Genomic DNA, 7,044 nt, shown 5'->3' on the forward strand with positions numbered 1-7,044 from the left:
GCCTGCTTCTGTGGGCTTCTGTATCTGCATTATGCACTCCATGAGTGAACATATCAAGCTCTCAATGGGTCCCACACTACTGCCATGGTCACCCTATTGCAGCAGTTTGCCCTTTTGCTTTCTGTCTTGATAACAGGAACAGTGTCAAATGCTCATTTTTGAGTCTGAGGAATGAATAAATGTGGTGAAGGGGAAATCATCTGTGGACTGGGCCTCTGTGTTCCATGAGTCTAGGTCCTGCTATACCATATCCTGATAGTATGGTTTGACCTCCCTGTCCCTCAGTTTGTTACCCTGTATAATGGGGAGATTAACTGCCATTCACTCAGTCTACTTCTCAGGGCTGTTGTGAGGAAGCTGGGCACTTGCTTCATGAAGTATTGGTACAATGGGTTTAGATTCCCCAAGGCTGTTCAAAGAAAATGTTTTTTGGTTGGCTAAATATTATTTCTCCTTTGGTAGAGGAGTGGACGGCCCAACATTTGACAGGAGTGATGAGTGAGGGTTTGTATAGGAAGAAGCCGACAGTACTCATGTGTCGAAAAATTGTGTAGTTCTTTTCCAAGTATCCTTTATTGGCACTTCAAGAGAGAAAGCAAAGAACAAAAATTCAACTCAAGCACATCTGAGAGCCATAAGTTAACAGCTGTCATGAAATTGCTGCTAAATTTCTGAAAAGATGGTGTTGGATCTAGAATTTCTGGGGGGATAAGAACCACAGCTGGGTGGAGCTGAAAAGGGAAGAAAACCTTAGATTCTAGATGGAAAATGAAAAGACATAATCCAGTCAATAATACATTAATGAGGTGAACTCTACTGTATACTCACATACACACACACACACACACACATACACACACACACATTTTATGCTTTATAGAAAAAAATTCATTCTGTGGGAAAGAAAATTCAGAAAAGATGAGTCATAAGTCATGCGTTCTATCTGATTCTCCACTAACCCCTAACCCCAGGAGTCCTCCAGTGGGCATTCTTTTCACAGAGAAACCAAAAAAGGCCAGAACCTGTAGGATGGTACAACTAGGAGTTTATCAATTAATATATTGCTAATTAAGTAATAAATTAGTAAATAACTCATTAATAGCACAGGGAATTGGGGTAGTGAGCCTCATTACATTGTATGAGTTGTATCTAGTCTGGCCTCTCTATAAATAATCATTGAGCCTGAGCTTGAATAGCTCCAGGGACAGTGAGATTACTAGTCCCTTTTGAAATTGGTATTAATGGAATGGCTGCTAGAAAGTCATTTCCTTCGTTGAATATGCACTGGCTTCCATGTAGCATCTGTCGACTGGTCCTGTTGCTGCTGCTGCTGCTAAGTCGCTTCAGTCATATCCGACTCTGTGCGATCCCATAGACAGCAGCCCACCAGGCTCCCCCGTCCCTGGGATTCTCCAGGCAAGAACACTGGAGTGGGTTGCCATTTCCTTCTGCAATGTCGACTGGTCCTAGTTCTGCCCTTTTGTCCTCTTGTCCTAGTCATGGCCCCCAGGAAAAAACAAACAAGGTAGTATAAACTTTTCTTGGAAAATATCTGTTTAGACAGCGCAGGGGGTTGGGGAGAGGGTTTCGATGTCTCTTCTATGTGACTGGACAAGTAATCCCAGCTAGAAGCGGTGGTCTTGGGATGTCATCTGGGGTAAGTACATTCAGGAATTAAGCAAGACTGGGATTATGGACCTGAGAGTCTAATCTGCAGAACATTCTAGAATCCCATTCCCATAGCTGTGTCCCCACTGGCTACAGATTCCACCCAAGTCTGTGTTTAAAAGGATAGTGTTACAACCACCACTATGAAAGCACTATCCCTGCCATAGCCCTGGAAGACCATCGAATCCAGCACCTTGCCCCTGTTTGACAGGTGGAGGCATTAAGGCCTAGAGAAGAAAACAGAACTGCCAAAGGTGCCACACTGAGTTAGAGGGAGAGGCAGGACTAATAAGCATAACTGACATTTCTTTAGTGCTCACTGTTTACAGGCCGTGTTTCACATACATTGTCACCATGAATTGGGTCTTGTCTGAACTCCGAGGCTCAGAGACACAGAAACTTGCCCAGGATCACAGAGTTAGGAGATGGCAGAGCTGGAATTTGAAAGCCAGTTCTGAATTCACAGCCAAATTTCTTTTTTTTTTTAAATTAATTAATTAATTTTTTGTTGCGCTGGGTCTTGGTTGCTCCATGCAAGCTTTCTCTAGTTGCAGTGAGCAGGGCTACTCTCTAGTTGTGGTGCTTGGTCTTCTCCTTGCAGTGATTTCTCTTCCTGTGGAGCACAGGTTCTAGGTGCATGGGCTTCAGTAGTTTCTGTTCAAGGGCTCTAGAGCATGGACTGAGTTGCTCCACAACATGTGGAATCTTCCTGGACCAGGGATTGAACCTGTGTCCCCTGCATTGGCAAGTGGATTCTTACCCGCTGTACCACCAGGGAAGTTCCCAAAGCCAAATTTCTTAACTGCTAACACTATACTGCTTTCCTAGAACCCAGTCCTCCTCCCTCCCCCACTCACCCTCAGCCAGATTCTACCCCTCTGCCATGCTGACTCCTAAAAAAAGATGCACCTGGACAGTTTTGGAGGGTTTGTAAAGTACTTTGGTGACTTTCTAACACTTTATCTCCAGGGATCCTAACAACACACCTGGGGGACAGCCTGGGTAGAATTTTACATGATCATTTCACAAGGCAGGATCAGTTGGGGTACCTTTGATCTGACTGGACCTTTTCCACCACTCTCTATCCATCTGAGTGGAAGCCTGGCAGGTTGAGAAATATATAATGTAAGAATGGGGAACTCAGGCCCCATTGACAAGACAGAGAGGAACAGACATCTGAAACTGGCTGGGGAAACTTTTAACCCAAAAGAAAAAGAGAGTGCATTTTCTTCTCTATATGTTTTAAGTAGAATAATGAGATAATCTTGGATTAAAAAAAAATCAACCCTACTGTTTATATTTTAATTTGTTCTTAGAAGGGTAGGAAGGTCTAGAGGAAATGCAATATGTGGGTCTTATTTTATAATTTGTGATGGTAAGCCACATTTAATCCCTTTCTTCAATGAAAGGATTTATGGCAGATACAACAAAATGTAACTATCTGTTGCTTTCATTGTATTTTTTCAAGATTTTTATTTAGTTCACAATGTTACAACAATAAAGGAAATTAAAAGGAGAGAAAATTATCCATAATCCTACCATCCTAACAAATGAACTGCTCAGTGTTTCTCTTCTGTTCTGATTTGTATGCTAGTTAAACTTACATAGGTAATTTATTAGTGTAGTTGCCGCTTTGTATTCACATTTCTCACTTAACAGTTTATCATTATAATTCCACATTGTCTTCATAATTATCATTTAAAATAGCATTTTAATAATATTTCATAAAATAATTATTTTAATGGCTGCTTAATACCCTTTTAAATGGATATATCATTCCTTAGTATTGTGTATTTAGGAAGACTCAAATTTTCACTATCACAGATAATACCCAAGTGCATGTCTTCATACCCCTCACTTTCTCCTTTTTTTTTTTTTTTAATCTCCTAAAATCCCCAGATCTAGATTTGCTAGGTAGAGGGCCTTTCCATGGTTCTTGATATCTATGGGAAAATCACTTTGCAAAAGGCTTTTATAAATTTATTTTGCCTTCAATAATGGATGAGTGCTATAATTTCATACCATTCCCTTGCCTCAACTAAAGGAAATCTACTAACAAATGAAAGATAATGTGATAAGGAGCAATTTTACCCCTTAAATAAATGGTTTGACAAACCTGTCCTCAGTTCTCTCCTCTCTTATCTGTATTGCTGTCATAAATTAAATGCTTTTACCAAGAATGTGAGGAAAGCAGCAGAGCAACTGCTATACCAACTTTATAGCTGAGGAAACTGAGTCTCAATTCCGGGTTTTGCCCATGGATGCCCAGTGAGCCCTAGAAAATAAAGGGTGCTCTTTATTTTCCTGGGCTCCAAAATCACTGCAGATGGTGACTGCAGCCATGAAATTAAGATGCTTGCTCCTTGGAAGAAAAGCTATGATAGCATATTAAAAAGCAGAGACATTACTTTACCAACAAAGGTCCATCTAGTCAAAGCTATGGTTTTTCCAGTAGTCATGTATGGATGTCAGAGTTGGACTATAAAGAAAGCTGAGCTCTGAAGAATTGATGCTTTTGAACTGTGGTGTTGGAGAAGACTCTTGAGAGTCCCTTGGACTGCAAGGAGATCCAACCAGTCAATCCTAAAGGAAATCAGCCCTGAATATTCATTGGAAGGACTGGTACTGAAGCTGAAGCTCCAATACTTTGGCCACCTGATGTGAAGAACTGACTCATTGGAAAAGACCCTGATGCTGGGAAAAGATTGAAGGCAGGAGGATAAAGGGCGACAGAGGATGAGATGGTTGGATGGCATCACCGACTCGATGGACATGAGTTTGAGCAAGCTCCAGGAGTTGGTGATGGACAGGGAAGCCTGGCGTGCTGCTGTCCATGGGGTCGAAAAGAGTTGGACACAACTAAGAGACTGAAATGAACTGCCCAGTCAGTTAGTGTAGGTGCCGAGATTTTTGTCATATCATTATTTGTAGTGAACCAAAGTTTTGTGATTGGTTTCTTATAACCTTGTGGCATATCCTGGGGTGTTTATTATCCCCTTGGGTTTTTGGAGAAGCTAGGAAAATACATCCACATCAAGTAAATTTGCAACTTTTTTTCCCCTCCTTTGGCTGTTTTTCATGGCTTTCAGGAATCTTAGTAGCAGGAATCTCAGTTTCTGGACCAGACTGAGTCTAAACCACTGGACTTCCAGGGAAATCCCATGTTTGTAATTTCTTTTTAAGCAAGCATCATAGACCTTCTTGCTTCCAACTGCTGCTCAAAGCATGGGCTCACTTTGGGGGAGATCTTTGATATATTCTTGCCAGAGAATCTCTGAACTTCAGAGCTTGAAGGAACATCAGAGATAATCTCATCCATTTGGCTTATTTTAGAGATAAAAAAGCTGAGTCCTCGAGAGGAGAAAGGACTTGCTCAGGTTTATTCAGAGTTGGCAGCAGAGTCAGTATCCACCTCATTTTCTACCTTCTGGTTTAAAATGTTGCCTCAGCCCATTAGTGGGTCCATTGGGTTTTCTGAGCTAGTAATACTGTGACTATTTCAGGGTCAAAACTATTTGGGAAACACTGGATACCTTATGTTTCTTTTGAAGCTCCCTGGTGAAATAAGTCTGGTAATGTCGAGTTAAAAAACAGGTGTATTAATTAAAAGTCTTTAATACTCCAAATGACATTTGCTTTTATTTATTTATTTTGGTGGGATTTTTAGGTGGTTTTTGACCAAATATTTTTTTACTAGATTTTATGTATAAATTTAATATTTGTTATATATTTTTTGACTCAGTAGTACATACACATGGCTCAAATTTCAAAGGCACAAAAGGAATCTGAGGAAGAGCCTCTTCTTATCCCTTCCATCAACCACTCAGGTCCCATCCCAATCTGGCAATCAGTGTTCCCAGAATACTTCCAGAGGTAGTTCATCGGTGTACACTTAACAATATAGCTTGCTGTCACATGCTGGTACATAAAGAACTTTCTCATTGTTTGTTTCTGTAGCATGGTGTTCTGATCAATATTTGAATCTCCAACTGGAATATAGTCTCCACCCTCAAGGGCACACAGATTCCTGGAAAAAATGAGGTATCTTCATTATGATCCTTAAAAGAGGTAGGAATTGCTCACGAGAAGCATATAAAGTGTGGTGGACATGTGGAATAAAGAAAAGATCCCTCTCAGGAAGGTGTGGTTTGGGGTAGGAGCTGGAACCTGGGAAGGTAACTGAGGCAGGAAAGTCTCAGCTGAGGGATAGCACCAAGCTGTTACTCATCACACTGACCTTTGTTTTAAAGCAAAGAAGCCCTGTATATCTGTATCTGGCCAATATCAACATTTAGATGCTAGGCACAAAAGCTTGATTTTTATTAGCTATATTGGTTGCCCATATATCAGAACCAGTCTTAAAGTGGAATCAGACATGTATATCAGATATCATTTGGAGTAATGAGTGTATTTTCCTAATCTTTCCAACACCAACCTTACAACTCATCTCCAATAGCATGCATACTAATTAATTTGTTTTCCATATAGTAATAAGATTAACAACCTTGCATTTACACGGGGTACTGAGTCATGTTCAAATAAAACAAGTTCTAATGAGAAAAATTGGATGCGGCAGCAAATCATGTCCCACTTGGCATCCAGGTTTATGTGTGTTTGTCTGTCTTTGTTACACGTATTTGTGTCAGGATCTCACTGTAAACAAGATGATTTCTTTCATGTTGGGTTAGTCTGGGTAAATTTGTTTAATGAACAACAAAGTCATTGTAAACACTGCACACATCTGAGTGCCTTGCAGCATGGCTAGGAATCTTTTAAGCTGCTGCAAAAAAATAAAAGGTGTCAACCAGGAAAACAATAGTGGGGGGAAAATGCTACTAATATATACGCTCTTATGCAGCCTGGACCAGCTATCTCTGGATAGTTGAAGAGTTCATGGTGAAATGGGATGTGACCTTGGACAGTCACTCTGCCTCCCCTAATCTGAGCCTCAGTTTCTCCCTCTGTCAATTGGGCAGAGTTTTCTAGGCATGTGAATGTGTCCCATCAGAATCAACTGGGGAGTCTTTAAAAGAATACAGGTGCCCAAGCTGTTTCACTAAATCCCAGTCCTTTAAAACTCCAGTTTCTAAGGGTCACTGTCCCAGAATCTGTATTTTAAAAAAGAAGTTCCTCAGGGACTTCCCTGGTGGTCCAGTGGTTAAGATTTTGCTTTCCAGTGCCAGGGACACAGGTTCTATTCCTGGTCAGGGAGCTAAGGGAGCTAAGATTCCTGCATACTTTACTGTTAAAAAAACCAAAACATTAAACAGAAGCAGTATTATAACAAATTTAATAAAGACTTAAAAAAATAAGTTCCTCGGGTGATTTGATGACTAGTTTGGTTTGAGCCTCACTGGACTAGACAGATTACCAAGA

The sequence above is a fragment of the Giraffa tippelskirchi genome, chromosome 1 (genome assembly GCF_054371585.1).
Source record: "Giraffa tippelskirchi isolate mGirTip1 chromosome 1, T2T-mGirTip1v1.2.pri, whole genome shotgun sequence".
Lineage (NCBI taxonomy): Eukaryota > Metazoa > Chordata > Mammalia > Artiodactyla > Giraffidae > Giraffa > Giraffa tippelskirchi.